Source organism: Juglans regia, chromosome 10 (genome assembly GCF_001411555.2).
Source record: "Juglans regia cultivar Chandler chromosome 10, Walnut 2.0, whole genome shotgun sequence".
Lineage (NCBI taxonomy): Eukaryota > Viridiplantae > Streptophyta > Magnoliopsida > Fagales > Juglandaceae > Juglans > Juglans regia.
In genome coordinates this window covers 30,483,197-30,500,624 of record NC_049910.1, presented here as the reverse complement: position 1 = coordinate 30,500,624, position 17,428 = coordinate 30,483,197, and the positions used below count along the sequence as shown (strand labels likewise).

Here is a 17,428-nt window from a genome sequence, read left to right as displayed (position 1 = left end):
AGGCATGAGAAAGCATGTCTCTAAAGTTTGACAACCTGCCATTTTTCTCTTGATTGATCATGAGTCTTCTCTACGTATTTTAAATATTGAAGTTGTGTTTTTAAATATAGCGAGTGATTTTTAAAGCGAGCCCAGTATTTTAAAACCCTCGAAATATTTTAAATGTCTAAGAAATATTTTAAATCGGGGCTTTTCAATATTATTGAACTAAGCTCGATTTTAAAGTAGGCCTCTTAGATTTTGGAAGCCGCAAAAGTATTATAATTGTAGAAAAAATATTATGAGATTTAAATTACGTTAAAAACTCTATTTAATTAGATTATTTTATTGACTTAAAAATATTTAACAAATTTCACCATTTTAATTAATGATGAAAGAATAGTATTTTATAACATAAAGTTGATATTAATTTATGATATTGTATTTATATTTGATCTAGATATTTTAGTTAGTTTATTTCAGTGTTTAATCTCCACTGTTGGATCTAGGTTAAGAATCCTAAATGAAGGGTCTAGATTAACTACCTGAGAGGAAACCCTCGATCCCTTATTTTCCCTTTTTCCTCTCTCTCTTCCCTCCCTCTCAGGCCGGACGTCTTCCCCCTCACTCACCCGATCTTTTCCTCTTAGCCCAGCGGCGTCGTCAATTGCCATTGTCGCGCTGCACCTTTACCACCTCACCGGCCTCCTCCTTCTGTGTCGGACCTAGCCTTCCTTATGCCTCCCCCCCTCTCTCTCTCTCTCCTCCTCACCAAATCAAGCCTCAAAACAGCCCCATCTCTCTCTCGATTTTCTTTGTTGTTGCTGCAGTAGCCCCTTACCTCGTCGGACCACCCTTCTCCTCCCCTTGCCCCCACGACCTCTTCTCCATGACGTAGCTCCCCGATCTGCCCCTTCTCATGCAGCCTCTCTCTATCTCACGGGTTCTTGTTGTCACACGACCCTCTAGTATATTGCACAAAAATTAGGAAAATATCTTCTGTTTTGCAGTCTAGAAGGAAAGGAAAACTCATGCCACTCCGTGAAGATCTTTCGCCATTGCGATTTTCATCCCCTCCTAAAAGCAACACAACAAATACTCAAGTTCCAATATAAAATAAAAATAAAACTATCTAATAAATCACCTGGAATAGAAGGCTTTTGGACACAAAGTTAAAGTGTAGAACGAGAAAGAAAATGAGTTCTGATAGGTTTTCGGTAAAATTTTGTGAATTGTTTGTAAGAGGGAGAAAACGGAAAGCATATGGCATTTCTAATTAATATAACAGGAAACTTTAAAATCTTAAAATTCTTGTATAATAATCTAATAATATGAAATTAATATAACATTTGATATAGCAGGAAATAAATATTAATCTTATAAATCTTATTATAATATTTTATATAATATATAAGTACTAATTTTATAACATAAAATTAATATAACATAAAATCTTAATCTTAATCTTAATCTTAAATATGAACATGATTAATATTAAGTTATTAATATAAACATATTTTTGATATATATATTATATTTAATTATAATATATATTCTTTTTTAGAAATACATTTCTAAATATTTGATCATATACACTAATATAAAAGTTGTATAGTGTAACTTATATAGACTATAGTGGTATAATTAAATTCATTATTATGTTAATGTGTTAATTAATATAATTATTATAAAATAACGGACACTCATGTTTTTATAATGCCATGTTAGCATCAGATAAATGGCAAATACATTATTGATATGCTTTATCTTATTGGTGGAAACTGTAATTTTACTAATTTTATAAAATAATATACAAAAATAAAAAAGAAAAGTAATTTTACACTTTTATTGGTGGAAACTGTCAGTACCCACTCTCTGGCCTAAGCAGTTCCATACATTAAAGTATTTTATTTTTGTGTAATAATCATATCTTGATTTTTCTGATTCTAACCCATTCCAGGGGTTTGTGGAAAGCATTGGCTCTTGACTAAAGAGATCAGATAAGCAGCACATGCTTGACAGCTTGCATGACGGGTAGTGGAAGAATCAACATCATCCAAAGCAAGTCAAAGTCTACTAACATTTTCCACGAGTGGGGTTTGATGTTTGAACGTCCCACCATTGGATGTGTATTTTTCTCTTCTTTCTCGAGTTTTCATCTATTTATTAGCTTATTGTTGAGATCAAGAGTTCAGACTAGAGCAAAAGCCAGAGCCAAAAAAACTCAAACCTCTTGTAATGACGAAAGTAGCTCCAATATTTATCCATTTCTCTTTTTACGTCACATTTTTCCTCTTTCTCTCCCATGCAAACTCCCAAGCTCAAGAACAAGGAATCCTACTAAACATGAAACAACTCTGGGGAAACCCAGAATCTCTCAGACACTGGATTCCAACAAACTCCTCCTCCCATTGTTCCTGGCCTGAGATCACTTGCTCCAACGACTCTATCATTGGGTTATCCTTCAAAGATTACAACATCAATGGAACAGTCCCACCCTTCGTTTGCAACCTCACGAACCTCACAACATTTGATGTTTATAACAACAGTTTCCACTCAACGGAGTTCCCCAGAGCTCTCTACAATTGTTCGAAGTTGGAAATTCTTGACCTCTCACAGAACTACTTTTATGGTGCAATCCCCGATGACATTCACCGCATGTCTCAGCTTCGAGAGCTCAGCATCGAAGGCAGCAACTTCGACGGTAACATCTCAGCATCTATCGGGCAGTTGACAAAATTGAGGAAACTCATGCTTGTCGAGTGTCCGTTTATCGGTTCTTTCCCACCAGAAATTGGAAACCTGTCCAATCTCGAGGTTTTAGGATTGGCCCATAATTCTAAGATGGTGCCAACCTTGCCTTTGGAGTTCGGAAAGTTGAAGAAGCTCAAGTTTTTATGGATGGTCGGGACGAATTTGATCGGGGAAATCCCCAACACGATTGGAGAAATGGCAGCTCTGGAGCATTTGGATTTGTCACAAAATAACATGACCGGGAAGATCCCTGATAATTTGTTTATGCCAAAGAATCTAACAATTGTTTACCTTCACAAAAAAAAATTGTCCGGAGAGATTCCTCGGGTGGTCGAGGCTTTGAATCTCGATGTCATCGATCTCTCAGAAAATATTTTGACAGGGACAATTCCCGATGATTTTGGAAAGCTCAAAAATTTGACAGGTCTGGCTTTGTTTCTCAATCAGTTATCTGGAAAAATCCCAGATAGCATTGGTCGTCTTCCGAGGCTGAAAAATCTCAACTTATATAACAACAATTTTTTAGGGAGTTTGCCTCCAGAACTAGGGAGGTATTCTATGTTGGAAAGGCTTTGGGTTTCAACCAACAAGCTTATAGGCCAGTTGCCAGAACACTTATGTGACAATGGGAAGTTGGTGGAAGTGGTAGCTTATAAAAACCAGCTCGTTGGTGAATTGCCCAAGTCACTTGGAAATTGCAGCAGTTTGGAATTAGTCAAGATATACAAAAATAAGTTTTTTGGGAATATTCCAAGTGGTCTTTGGACATCATCAAATCTGAAAATGTTGATGCTAAGTGATAATTCTTTTACAGGCGAGCTTCCTGAGAGATTGGCATGGAATCTTTCACGATTGGAGATGAATAACAATAGGTTTTCGGGTAAAATTCCACAGGGAGTGTCTTACTGGAGGAATTTGTTGGTTCTCATGGCTAGTAATAACCACTTCAACGGCACAATTCCTCAAGATCTTTCTCGTTTGACAATTCTTTTGCTTGATCGAAACCAACTTTCGGGCTCCTTTCCATCAGATATTAATTCATGGAAATCGCTGATTACTCTAAACCTCAGCCGAAATGCAATCTCTGGTCAAATTCCAGAGGAACTTGGTTCCTTACCAGGCCTTACTGAATTGGACTTGTCAGAAAACCAGTTGTCTGGCCTAATTCCATCAAAACTTGGCCTCCTAAAGCTCACTTCACTCAATTTGTCTTCAAATCATCTGACTGGAAGCATCCCAAGTGAATTCGAGAATGGTGCATATGCCAACAGCTTCTTGAACAATCCTAATCTTTGTGCTAATAGACCATCTCGATCCCTTAATCTCCAGAATTGCAGTTCGCGCCGCCAAAATTTGAGCAAAACTTCTTACCAATTAATTGCTTGGATCATAGGTTTGGTGGTAGCAGTTCTTCTAGGTTTATTTATTTCATTCTTTGTGATCATAAATTACAAAAAAAGAAAGCATGGATTGCCTTCGGCATGGAAGCTCATCTCATTCCAAAAGCTGAATTTCACAGAATCAGACATTTTGTTAGGATTGACAGAAAATAACCTAATTGGCTCTGGTGGATCAGGTCAAGTATATCATGTTGTTGTTCATCGTTCAAGTGATATTGTTGCTGTGAAGAAGATTTGGAATAACAGAAAGCTAGAAGAAAAACTTGAAAAGGAATTTCTGGCAGAAGTCAAAATACTTAGTTCAATTCGACATGCCAACATCGTGAAGTTGCTTTGCTGCATCTCCAATGATAATTCAAAACTTCTTGTCTATGAGTATCTGGATAACCGTAGCCTGGATCGCTGGCTGCATAGGAAAAGTAGAGCAACAACATTTTCAAGTGCAGTTAGTTAGTCATGTTGTCTTGGATTGGCCTAAGAGGTTGCATATAGCACTTGGAGCTGCCCAGGGGCTCTCCTATTTGCACCATGACTGCTCACAACCCATTGTTCATCGAGATGTGAAGTCAAGCAACATCCTTTTAGATCAAAATTTCAATGCACAAATAGCTGATTTTGGTCTAGCAAAGATGTTGGTCAAGGAGGGAGAACCGGCTACAATGTCAGCCATGGCTGGTACTTTTGGCTACATAGCTCCAGGTGTGTGACAATATAGATTTCCAAGTTTCCTTTTATTGATTATGTTTTCCTTTTTTTCCATCACCAGAAGTTTGCTTAGTTTGTGTTGTTGAATTGAAATGCAGAGTATGCTCGCACGACAAGAATTAATGAGAAGATCGATGTTTATAGCTTCGGGGTTATCCTTCTGGAGCTGACAACCGGAAGGAAAGCCAATGATGGTGATGAAAATACATCCCTAGCCCAATGGGCATTGCGACACATTCAAGATGGAAAACCAATTGTTGATGCCTTGGATGAGGAGGTCATGGAACCTTGTCACTTGAATGAAATGTGTCATGTTTTCAGACTTGGACTTTATTGTACTGGCACACAACCTTCTACCAGACCATCCATGAAAAGGGTTCTTAAGGTTTTGCTCCAATGTAGCCAGCCAGTCAAAAACGAAGAGAAGAATGCGGCAACTGAGATGTTTTTCCCTTCCTAAGGAATTCAAAGCCAAATGAGGATGTTGAGCATTGTTCAAGAGAAATAAAAGACTAGATCCTCTTTGGTTTAGGGCTAAGCACCAACCAGGTCGAAGTCTATATGCCCATCCTCAGACTCTAAGATGTTCATCGTCCACTCCAACTCCGACTTCGACTTGTCGGAGCGGAGTCGGATCTTGGGTTTTTTTTTTTTTTTTGCTATTTTCAACTTCATAATTGTTACACTTTTTAAAAAGGAATTTTTTGTGTGAGCTTCTAAATTTAATTCTTTTTTCAAAAATTACAATCTAAAGTAAATAATTCACTTTTGCTTCAATTTTACTCAAACTATAACAAAAAAAATAAAACTAACTAAAAACAAGTAACATACTAACATTCTTCAAAAAATTAAGCAAAAAAACTAAAAAATGACTAATAACTATAATAAACATCCACTCTCATAATCCATCTTCCACATCCAACTAATCACTACAATAAACATCCACACCCATCATCCATGAACCACATCCAAAATCATCCACTGGACCACACCCACCATCCACATCGATCATAATAATATTTTCTTACAATGAGTACAACTGCCATTTTGTAAGTTCCAATTCTGACAAAAAAAGAAACCTAACATTTTCTAAGTGCCAACAAAATTAAATGTTTCCAACAACAAATATAATTTCCCGACAAGGCAACAACTAAACCAAAATACTTTAAATGTTCCAAGTGCCACACTGCCATTCCAACTTCCAAGCTGCCCAAGGGCTCTCCTATATGTACCATGATTGCTCACTACCCATTGTTCATTGAGATGTGAAGTCAAGCAACATCCTTTTAGATCTCAACTTCAACGCATGAATAGCTGATTTTGGTCTAGCAAAGATGTTGATTAATGAGGGAGAATTGGCTACAATGTTGGAGTGGCTGGCTCTTTTGGCTACATAGCTACTGGTGTGTAACTATATAAATTTTCAAGTTTCCTTTTATTGATGATGTTTTCCTATTTTTCCACCAGAAGTTTGGCTTAGCTTTGTGTTGTTGAATTGAAATGAAAAGTATGCTCAGACAACTAGAATTAATGAGAAGATCAATGTTTGCAATTTCGGGATTATCCTTCTAGAACTGACAACTAGGAGGAAATTCAATGATGGTGATGAATACACATCCCTAGACAAATGGGCATTGTGACACATTCAAGATGGAAAACCTATAGGTGATGCCTTGGATGAAGAGGTCAAGGAGCCCTGTCACTTAAATGAAATGTGTCATGTTTTCAAACTTGACTCTATTGTATTGGTACATAGCCTTCTACCAGGCCATCCATCAAAGCGGTTTTGAAGGTTTTGCTGTAGTGCAACCAGCCAGTCAGAAATGGAGAGAATAATGCGGCAACTGAGATGCTTTTTGTAATACCCAATGCCCAAGCCCACGACCCAAGCTCAAAAAGATCCTAGCCCAGAAGACCCACAAGATATCACTTTCGGGAAAGACTTCTTCTCCTTTTAGTTTCTTTTCCTCCGAACCCACGCTCCATCCCTGACTGTTTCTTTTTCCCCCGAAATCTTCTCCTACTGTTAGCTGCTCCCCCATTTTTTCTTCCATGAATCCCACTTTTTACCCATGCCCCTTCAGTTTAATTTTCTTTTCTTCACCCTCAAATTATCTTCTCAATATACGCTCTCTCTCTGTAATATCCCGCTCATTCCTTCTTACGTACGCTTCTCTCTTTCTGACGTACGTTCATTCTTTATGACCTAAGCAAATCCTGAGGGTAGAAATTATGTGATTCATCTGCCCTTCTATCTAGCGACTGTGAGACTCGTCTTTTGTTCCGAACCCCAATGGCGTGTTTTGAAAGATGTGCGACTTCTAGGGCACGCCCAGTGTTTTAAATGTGCTGGAAATATTTATAAAGAGTATTTCCAGTCTTATTGAACTAAACTTGATTTTAAGTACGACAATTATAATATTCTTGAAGAGCTCTAAAAATATTATAATTGCCACTATTTAATATATTATGGGATTTAAATTATGTTGAAAGTTTTTATTAATTAAATGGTTTTATTCTCTTTAATATGTTAAGTGAGACTTCATCATTTTATTAATGATGAAGGAATATTATTTTATAAACTAAGGTTAGTTTAAATAATATTCTACCTTAATTCCTCTAAGCGCTTTTAATTAAGTTAATAGTTAATGCATTTGAAATCAGTGCTTGAGATCCATCGTTAGATCGTTACATGGATCTCCAGACGAAGGGACTTGGTTAAATACCCAGACCTTTCTCTTTCTTCCTCACTTTTCCTCAGCTCTCTCTCTCTCTCCTCCCTCTCCCCAGCATACGTTGTACGTAGTCCATCTCCATGCCGAACTGCTCCATGCCTCAGCTCGGCGCCGCCGTGCGTCGCCAGACCTCACCGCCAGCACCACCAGCTCCACCTCACTTTGGCAAGCCTTCCTAGCCCAGCCCCTCTCTCTGACGCTCTCCTTTTCGGAAGTGCAAAGCCCGAACGGGCTTGGTGTCCATTGCGCCGCCGTGCGCCACCCAATGGCGCCACCACCTCGACGACAGCTTCCTCTTCCACCGGCCATCACCCTCCAGCGAGCTCAGGCCCTCCCATGCAGTCACCTTCCCCGTCGCACGCACAAGAGACCCACGCACGACTTCACTGTGCGCGGCCTCTAGCACTGCCGTACGCGGCACCCAGGGCCACCAAGCACTGCCATGGACCTCCCCTTCCCTCCCCCTTCCTCCTCCACGTGACCCACGACCCGTAGCCCTCCTCCCACCGCCATGCAACGCCACCCACGGCGTGTAACTGCAATCTTCAGCTTCCTAAGGCCACCACCAAGCCATCACAATCGCCCATTGTCCCGATTTGCCACCCATCCACGCACACTCTCTCTCACTCTCCCATGGCTTCTCCTCCACCGTGTGGCCAGATCCGCCGCCTTGAGTCACCGTGGCGCCACCTTGATCCCACCACGAGTTCCACCGCACCTCCCTTAGCTGAACCCTAGGTCCAAACCACCACTTTATGTGGCGGGTAGTCATTGCACGTGATGGACAGCCACAGTGCGTGGCTGACCGCCACTGTACACTGCTAGATCTACCGTGTTACGCTCCTTGCCACCATCACAAGGCCACCACGAGCCCTTCCAAGAACACACCTAACTATCCAAACGCCTAACAGTCACCGTACGCTGTTTAGCCACCACGTACGACCCTTCCAACGTCTTCGACCGTGACGGTCAACGAGAAACGCACAAGTTATCCCATCGATGGTATAACTCTCTATCCCTCGTAATTATGTTAGATATTGATTAGTTGGCTAGGTTGTGGACTGTGCTGTTAGTATTTGTGGAGTTGTGGTATTGTGATGTGGTGCTGTGTAATGAAGTGTTGGGCAATCTGTGTAGTGTGGTGATGTGGGGTGATGCGTATGTGAAGTGTTGGGCATATCTGTGTTGTGTGGAGGTGTATTGTGCCGTGTAGTGTGCTGTGAAGTGTTGGGCGTAATTGGAAAGTGCGTTGTGTAGTGTTGTGGACTGTGTTGTAATGGTGGCGTAGTGTATGTGGAATGGGACGAGTACACGCTGAGTGTACTCTGTGTGGCATAGTGTGTATGGAGGGAGTACATGTGGAATGTACTCCGTATGGTGGAGTAATGCACCATGTGGCGGATATGCCATAATGGTAATGTGGCATGTGGAACGGGAAGAGTACACGCTGAGTGTACTCTGTGTGGGGTATGGTATATGAAGAGGGTACATGTAGAATGTACTCCGTATGGTGATGTGGCACCATATGGCGGATATGCCATGATGGTGATGTGGCGTGGTGTATGAAGGGACTACATGTGAAATGTACTCCGTATGGTGGAGTGATGCACCATGTGGCAGATATGTCATAATGGTGATGTGTGGTGTATGAAGGGAGTACATGTGAAATGTACTCCGTATGGTGGAGTAATGCACCATGTGGTGGATATGCCATAATGGTGATGTGGCATGTGGAACGGGAAGAGTACACGATGAGTGTACTCTGTGTGGGGTATGGTATATGAAGGGAGTACATGTGGAATGTACTCCGTATGGCGGATATGCCATGATGGTAATGTGGCGTGGTATATGAAGGGAGTACATGTGAAATGTACTCCGTATGGTGGAGTGATGCACCATGTGGCGGATATGCCATAATGGTGATGTGGCGTGGTGTATGAAGGGAGTACATGTGAAATGTACTCCGTATGGTGGAGTGATGCACCATATGACAGATATACCATGATGGTGATGTGGCATGGTGTGTATGAGGGGAGTACATGCGGAATGTACACCATATGGTGGATTGATGCACCATATGGCGTGTAAGCCATAGTGGTGATGGGTCGTAGCATGTGTGAAGGGAGTACATGTGGAATGTACTCCGTATGGTGGAGCGATACACCATATGGCAGGTATGCCATAGTGGTGATGTGGTATAGTGTGTACAAAGGGAGTACACGAGAAGTGTACTCCATGTAGTGGAGCGATGCATCATGTGGCGGGTATGCCATAATGGTGATGTGGCGTAGTATGTATGAAGGAAGTATGCATGGAGTGTACTCCATGAGGTGCAGCGATACACCGTGTGGCGTGTTGCAGAGATAAGGATGGTTGAGTGGTTGATGGGCATAGAACGTGGTGAATAGTGTCGGGAACTGTGGAACGGTGTCCCGCAGTAATTGTGGTGTAGCCTGTAGCCTATGGTGACAAGTGTCATTGTGTTGGACTTACGGCTGGGAATATGGATGAAGTAGTGGAATATGTGTAAGAGTACGCAGCGGAAGCATGACTGGGCAACATCACTTCGTGACGTGGTTACTGACTGTCATGCTTGCGATGGGTGAAGTGATAGTGTAAGAATGGCGTAACGGGAATGTGACGAGATGTCACGATGTGACGGGAATACGTGAGGAACCGTACTCATGATGAGTTAGGAATTGATGTAGCAGATAGTTGGGTGATGCGACAAGGTCACGGTGTAGCTTGGAAATAGTCTCGAGCTGTATGACGTGACATAAGACGTGGTTAAGAATGGAGTCTTGTCATGTTAAGTGTTGGGATGAACTGTCAAAAGGGATGGATATCATGAAGAGTCAAGCTAGCCAGGTTAAGAGAAGGTTGGTATCAAAAAATGGCCCTTGTCCCCCGAAGCTGGAGATCAACGTGTTATATATGTTGATCTTAGGTGATAAAGGGGTAAGGTACATGTGTAATCTGGTGAGACACTTGTGCCGGACGGATTCACCATATGTAATGGGTAATTTGTCCTGAGTATAGTGGCACGGTGCTTAAGCCTCAGAGTTGGCTTAGAGCCGTGTGGTTTGTATGGATGGGAATGAGGATTAGTATGGGCTAAGGTGCATGAAGACAGTGACGGGTGTATTGTCTAAGGAAGGGATGCATGACTCAGTTGGTCTGAGTCATGCGTCGAAACGTGGTTAATGAGAAGAATGAGACAGAGGTCTTAGTGTCTTAATCCTAAGGTGAATCGTGGGTTCACTTTAGTGAATGAGCACTGGAGGCAAGATCTTGAGTTGGAAGATGTGGTGACCGTAAGTGGTCCCCGAAGGTTTTAGCATAGTAAAGGACGTGGAAGAACACGGGATAGAAGGAGAGTGTTCCAAGTGAAGTGTAGCTTGTGTTTTCTAAGTTTAAGTTGCTTATGTACTAGCTAGAAAATGACGTTAAGGTATGCGTATGCATGTAGGTTGCCATCTGACAAGCACATGAACGGACTGCATGATATGCAAGTAGCATGGAGTCCAGGTAAGCGTTACATTCATACTCTTCTGGAGTTTTCCAAGATACAAGAAACGATTTTCCTTTAAGATGCTTTAAGAAAAGAAATGAAAGACATTTTAAGAAAGAAAACGATAAGTGTTCAAACGTATAAGTACGTATGGCTCCTCCTTGGTAGCCTCTGTTTACGCACCCAAAGTATTAATTGTACGCATGTGAATGGATGACTATACGGTGTATCTATTGCATGTATTTTCTAAGAAAATCAACAAACTGGCATTTCACGATTATGAAACCATGTTTTTCTCATGAAACAATGTTTCACGAAAGACATGAGAACCGAGGCTTTCACGGATCCTACGAACCGACGCTTTAACGGATGCCACGGGGTGATTATCGTGACTCCAACGAAAGGCGACGTTCAAGGTTATGCTTATGGATGCCGTGAGAGACGAAGTTCGAGCCCATGTTTTAAATGATGCTTTTCCATGAAATGAATTGTTTTCTCATGAAAGGACATGTTAAACGAAAGATAAGAAAAGAATGAAAGCCCCAGCTCTTTCTAGCTGGCATGAATGAACGAATGAACGGAACGAAAGCATGAAATGTATGAAAATACATAATGGCCACATGAATGAATGAAAAGGGATACCCAATGAATGAATGTGCAGATTGCAATGCCGGGCAGTAGTGCTGGTAGTGCACCTAGTGCTGCACCCTAACGGAATGAGATTCCAACCCGCAGACATGGGCCAATCCATTGGCCATATGACCGCTAACCCTAACACACTGGGCATAACAGTGTGTACCGGCCTATGAAAGTGATAAGAAAAAATGTATGTATGCATGAATGTATGTATGCATGAATGCACGAGAGCACGGACTCTTGAAGAAATGAAGGCACTGATAGGAGAAATGTTTTACGATAAGAAATCCCTTTAAAGCAAAACCCCGCCAGTGACGGTTTCCAACGAACGCACGTATGACACGTATGCATGCACGTATAGTATGTATGAAATGATGAATGCATGAATGAAAACCTATGTTGTTATATTTTAACTGTTTGAAATAATGCTTATGAGTCTTCGACTCATTTTCGTTTTCATGTATGCCCCTCCTCCCACAGGGACGGAATGAAGTACGCGTCAGGATGGACACGGCCCAAGGGGAAGAGTACGGAAGTCTAGGCATAAGTTTTAAATGTAAGAGAGACAGTTTTATTGTAAAATTAATGTTTTCCGTTATAAACCTCTTTTATTACCAAAGCACATTTTATTTTATAAACGTAAAGTCTTGCACCCTGGGTATGCAAGTGAAAAGTTTTAAAGGGAACAGTAATTCTCGTCGTCCTTTCTAAAACATTTTATAAAAAGTCCCACTATAAGGTAGGGCGTTACACACACTCTCTCTCTCTCTCTCTCTCTCTATCTCTCTCTTATGTTTCTTCCTCTTGGTCTCTCTCTCAATTTTATTTTCACCTCCTTGTCTACTCTTCTCAACCACCAGCCACGAGAACCACCTTGCTCTTACACGATGAAAGCCGCCGGGCCCACTGACTCAAGCCTTTGCCTTACACCATCGTAGACCCACGCCACCCCAACACCACCTAACACCAACCCACAAGCCTCCACCCACAGTGCTACCTCTGCTTGCAGTCATCTCACATATAGCAGATCGCAAAAACCACCCTGCGGCAGCACCACCCTCGTTGGAATAGGCCAATTGAAAGCCTCTGTTTTGTGCAACTCAGAGCAGATCCATCTCAACCATGACCATAGCACACTCGAAGAACTACCACGAAGCCAACTACAGCTCAGTCGTCGGCCACCCATCGTTCAACTCCCAATCAACAAACCATGTTGGAAACCAACAATAAGCACTTCGCAACCACCACCCCTTCAGTTTGCACATTTCTTCCCCCACATTACGACATCACCACAACCAGAACACCTGCAAGCAGAAAACCACGCAACCGCATGCCGCTGCCATGCCATAGCTTCGCCACCAGTACCCAAGCAGAAGACCACCATCTCATGCCTCTCACACCCACAGTCTTCTACCGCATGCACCACCACCACACAAGCCTCTCCCACATTCCCTCGGTTCTAGCCACCACTTCACGTCGGGAGCTCCACACTACCGCCACATTGCAGCGTGAAACCCAAGCCACCATCACAAGCCAAGAGGCCTCTGTTTTCCCTCGTAAAAAACAGAGCAGCTCCCCCATAGGGGTGCTTAAGCCACCGCTCTCTCTCTCTCTCTCTCTCTGTGAACTCCACCACATGTCACAGAGGAGGCTGCCGTGATTTAATCTCTGCCAGCCACTGGATTTTCATTGCTGGGTGCCGGGTTTCCATTAGGTAAGCATCTGCTGCATAATCTTTTTCTCTCATGTGTTGGCTTCTGGATGAGGACACTTAGCAGTAGCGCCAGTGTGTGTAATTACCTCAAGGCCATCTATGTGTATTAGGGTTTGATGGGTTTGGATGTTGATGTGCTCTGGGCTTGATTTTGTGAGTTTATAGTGAGCCCAATTTTACGAGGAAGTTGATTTCTTAGGTGGTCTTGGGTTTAATTATTTTTGGAAATTAGTATGCTATTTTGTTTTGGGTTATGGGCTACAAAGGTTTACAGGCCACGAGTGGATATCATGAGCTTAATATGTATAGTTTGGTATCAAGATCACGTGTTTGCATGATAATATTCTAAGACCAATTTACGAGTAATATCATATTAGGATTTAATCGTCTAATTGTTTGGAGAAAATTATGTGAAAATCAAAGTATTTGGAGGAAATGGTATTTCAGTGTTCGAGGATTTTAGATGTTAGAGGAAAATATATTCTTTCATTCTTTGGCTTTTATTATGAAATATATGTACAATTGAAAATTCACGCAAGTTACGCGACTATTTTATAGGTAACAACTGATATTCATTTAACATAGTTGTGAGAAGATTCGGAAAAGTTAAAAAGTCCAGGTAAGCGGGGTTCCTATGCTAGACTTTGCATAAAAAAAATGAACTCAGGTTGATTTTATGAAAAATGTGCACGATATGTTTTGAAAAGAAATATGAAAATAACCTCAATTATGTGTTCTGCATTACTCATGACATCTGTATAAAAGAGAAAGTATTTTCTGACATGACTGGTGTAAACATAAGAAATATTTTGACATGCTGTTTCTGAAATGTGCAAAAGAGCGAATATGAAATTTGTGAATTCCGTACATGTCATATGAAGATGCTCTTAATCCATTTGTCTTTTGTGAAAATGATAAGAAAATGTTCAGTTTTCTATTTGATATGATATGACATCTGAAAAACTTTTGGCATGACTTTCTGATTATGTTATATGGTCGGTACCAATATCTCTAATATGAGTGCACCCACTTTGGAAACAAAGAGGTCTTTCTGCATGTTATTTTCTATGTGCACACTCGGGGCTCTGAGAATGAATAAGGGAAAGATTTACATTCTAATACTGCCTAGTTTGGCCATCGGGGATAACACAACCTTACCACGAGGGTTAAACATGGTATATGATATGATATAGTGATATGATATGATGATATGATATAATATGATACGATACGATATGATATGAAATAATATGATAAGATGAACATGTTTAGTCATGTTATGCCAGAGAGTCTTTGATTCTTTGATTATGAATAGTTTGAAATGTCGCTCTGATTTCTTGATAACATGCTTTTGCGATCTCCATATTGAAACTGAAATGTTGTGTTTCTGCATTCTGAACTCTGTGAAAAATATCATGTTTACATACTAGTATATATTTTCTGCTTACTGAATTATTGATAACTCACCTCATATTTCCACAATATTTTTAAGATAATTTGAATATCTTAGCTAAGGATGAAGACTAGGGAGTATGGATGAGATGATTTAAGCATGGTGGATTAAGCTTAGAAGGTTGCTATGATTATTGGAGAATTTTATTCAGTAATTTTGTTGTGTTCTGAGGAGTTAGTATTTCAGAAGGTTGATGTTTATTTTTGAAGTTTTGTGGTATTTTTAGATTATTTATATTGGATTAGTTGATTGGAAACAGTGAGATCTATGTGTAATTAAGAAATTGAAGTCTATATATGCATTGTGAATTGTGAGCTTAAGTGACAAAAAGTAATTCTCTGCCCCCTTGGGACTGGGTTGTTACACTTTTCCCTTCCTAAGCAATTTAAAGCCAAATTAGGATGCTCAGCATTGTTCAAGAGAAATAAAAGACCAGATCCTCTATGGTTACTAAAAAGAATTGAATGGTGAAGTTATTACTATAAAGAATATCATGGAATTCAACCCTTGTGTTTTAGTGGAATTCCGTTCCAAAATATTATTTTTAGTAATAACTTCACCATTGTGTTTGCACTTTCATACTAAATTATCCCTTGTTTCACTATACTGCTTCTTTTCATTCCCCAATTTTTGAAAACTTTTATGTTCTTCAAGCGTTTTTTGCTCTAGATTTAATGAGTAATTTTTTAAGTCCTTTGAAGCCCTTACACTACACAAAGGGTAAACATTGTTATGTTTAATTAAAATAACAAATACAAAATTGATATCCTAAATAATTCCCCCATCACCCCAATATGTCACCACAATAGCATGGCGAAAACTAGAGATTCCTCACGCAAGTTATTATCACTCTTCTTAAACTGGCTTGAAAGGTCGACCACATGCTCAAAGATCCTGTTGGCAGACTTTTGAACTTAAAAGTAGTATTTCTTAGGTGCCTGGCATACCACTTAACTGAAGCAGTTGAAGGAACTTAAAAGTAGTATTTTTTACTAAACAATGGAATGTTGTGTGAGGGCAGTAATCCCCTAGACCTGGGATGGGCCGAACGAACTGGCCCAGGTCGCTTGGGTAGCATGGGCCAGGCCAGCCTAGACCTGAGAAGGGGTAGAAGATGCGCCTTGTGTGGGGACCGGTCAAAGGTATGGATCGCCCCTGACCACCCATGATCAAGGCGTCAAGGTCAAATCAAGGTGTCAGGAAGGACACTGACACCCAGGCTCTGAAAGCAGCACAAACGAAAGCGCTGACAACTCAGAAGTAGGATGTCAAGGACAATCCCTGGCGCTTGGGTACTGCAGCAGGCTCACCAGAACATGGCCACGCAAGGCATGACCTGGACTAAGGTGTTAGTGGTCGCCACGATCAGGGATGGGGTCATGCCATCTGACAAAAGGCTGACACGAAATGCAGTAGGTGGGGATGCTAGCAACACCCCCATGACCCGACTAACAGGTACAGACAACTCGAATCCCATTTGCCAGAAGATCACATTGGCCAAGTATATAAATACCCCTCACACCCTCTAAGGGCTCTCTCTATCTAATTTTGAATACTTTTCTCTTTCATTTGATTGGCCACTCTATCCCAACAACTGACTTAGGCATTGGAGGTACCACGGCGCCCCGTACCCCACATTTTCTATCTCAACAAAATCCAAACCGAGATCAGTAGCGTAGAGTTGCCCGGGCTGTTAAACACGACATCAACAGTGCGCTGTCTGTGAGATCTTTTTCTTTCCTATAGTAGTGTGTCCTTCGCATGTCGGTAACGACGCGCTCTCAAGCCTCACGTCATGAAGAAGAACAACCCAAAACAATGGAAGCAAGAGTCAACAAACAAGGTGAAATGATATGAAAGTTGATGGAGGAGGTGACAGGGAATGCCTCCCTGTGGAACGGGGAATTAGAGAGACACAAGCACGACCACCACATTGAGTCCCTGAAATAGGGGCAGCCGAAGAAGAGCAAAACATAATGCACCTCAAGCTCCATGAACTTAGGGACAAATATGCTGAGATGGCCAAATGGATGGGTACGATGACCACGGTGGACCAGTTGCTCACCAGCACATACCTGGCGTATAACACTGAGGTTATGGCGGTTCCCCTTCCCCTAAGATTTAGAGTTCTGCAGATAGATGCATATGACGGGTCCAAGGACACCCTGGAACATCTCACAACATTCAAAGCCATATGACCTTGCATGGATTCCAGGGAGAAGTCGCATGCAGGGTGTTTCCTCTCACTTTGAAAGGGAAGACTAGAACAAGGTTTGGGTCCTTGCCACCCGGTACCATCGATAGTTTCGCTGAGCTGGCCGTCTCTTCCTGACACAGTTCATGGCAAGCAGGAAAAGGCAGCATCCCACAACCTATCTCTTGATGGTTAAACAGCGACACGACCGAAGTCTAAAGTCATACCTCTCTTGGTTCAATAGGGAGCTTGAGAAAACAGATGACCAGGGTGAAAAGATCACCTTGACGGCTCTGCTAGGGGGGTCTAGCCCCGTATCCCATGGACTGAGCCAACGATTTCATGGA

General features: G+C 41.5%; 1 pseudogene; it reads left to right on the top strand.

The window, feature by feature from the left end:
* Positions 1-2,178: 2,178 nt before the first annotated feature.
* Positions 2,179-5,490, top strand: LOC109019069 (annotated as a pseudogene).
* The last annotated feature ends 11,938 nt before the right edge of the window (positions 5,491-17,428 follow it).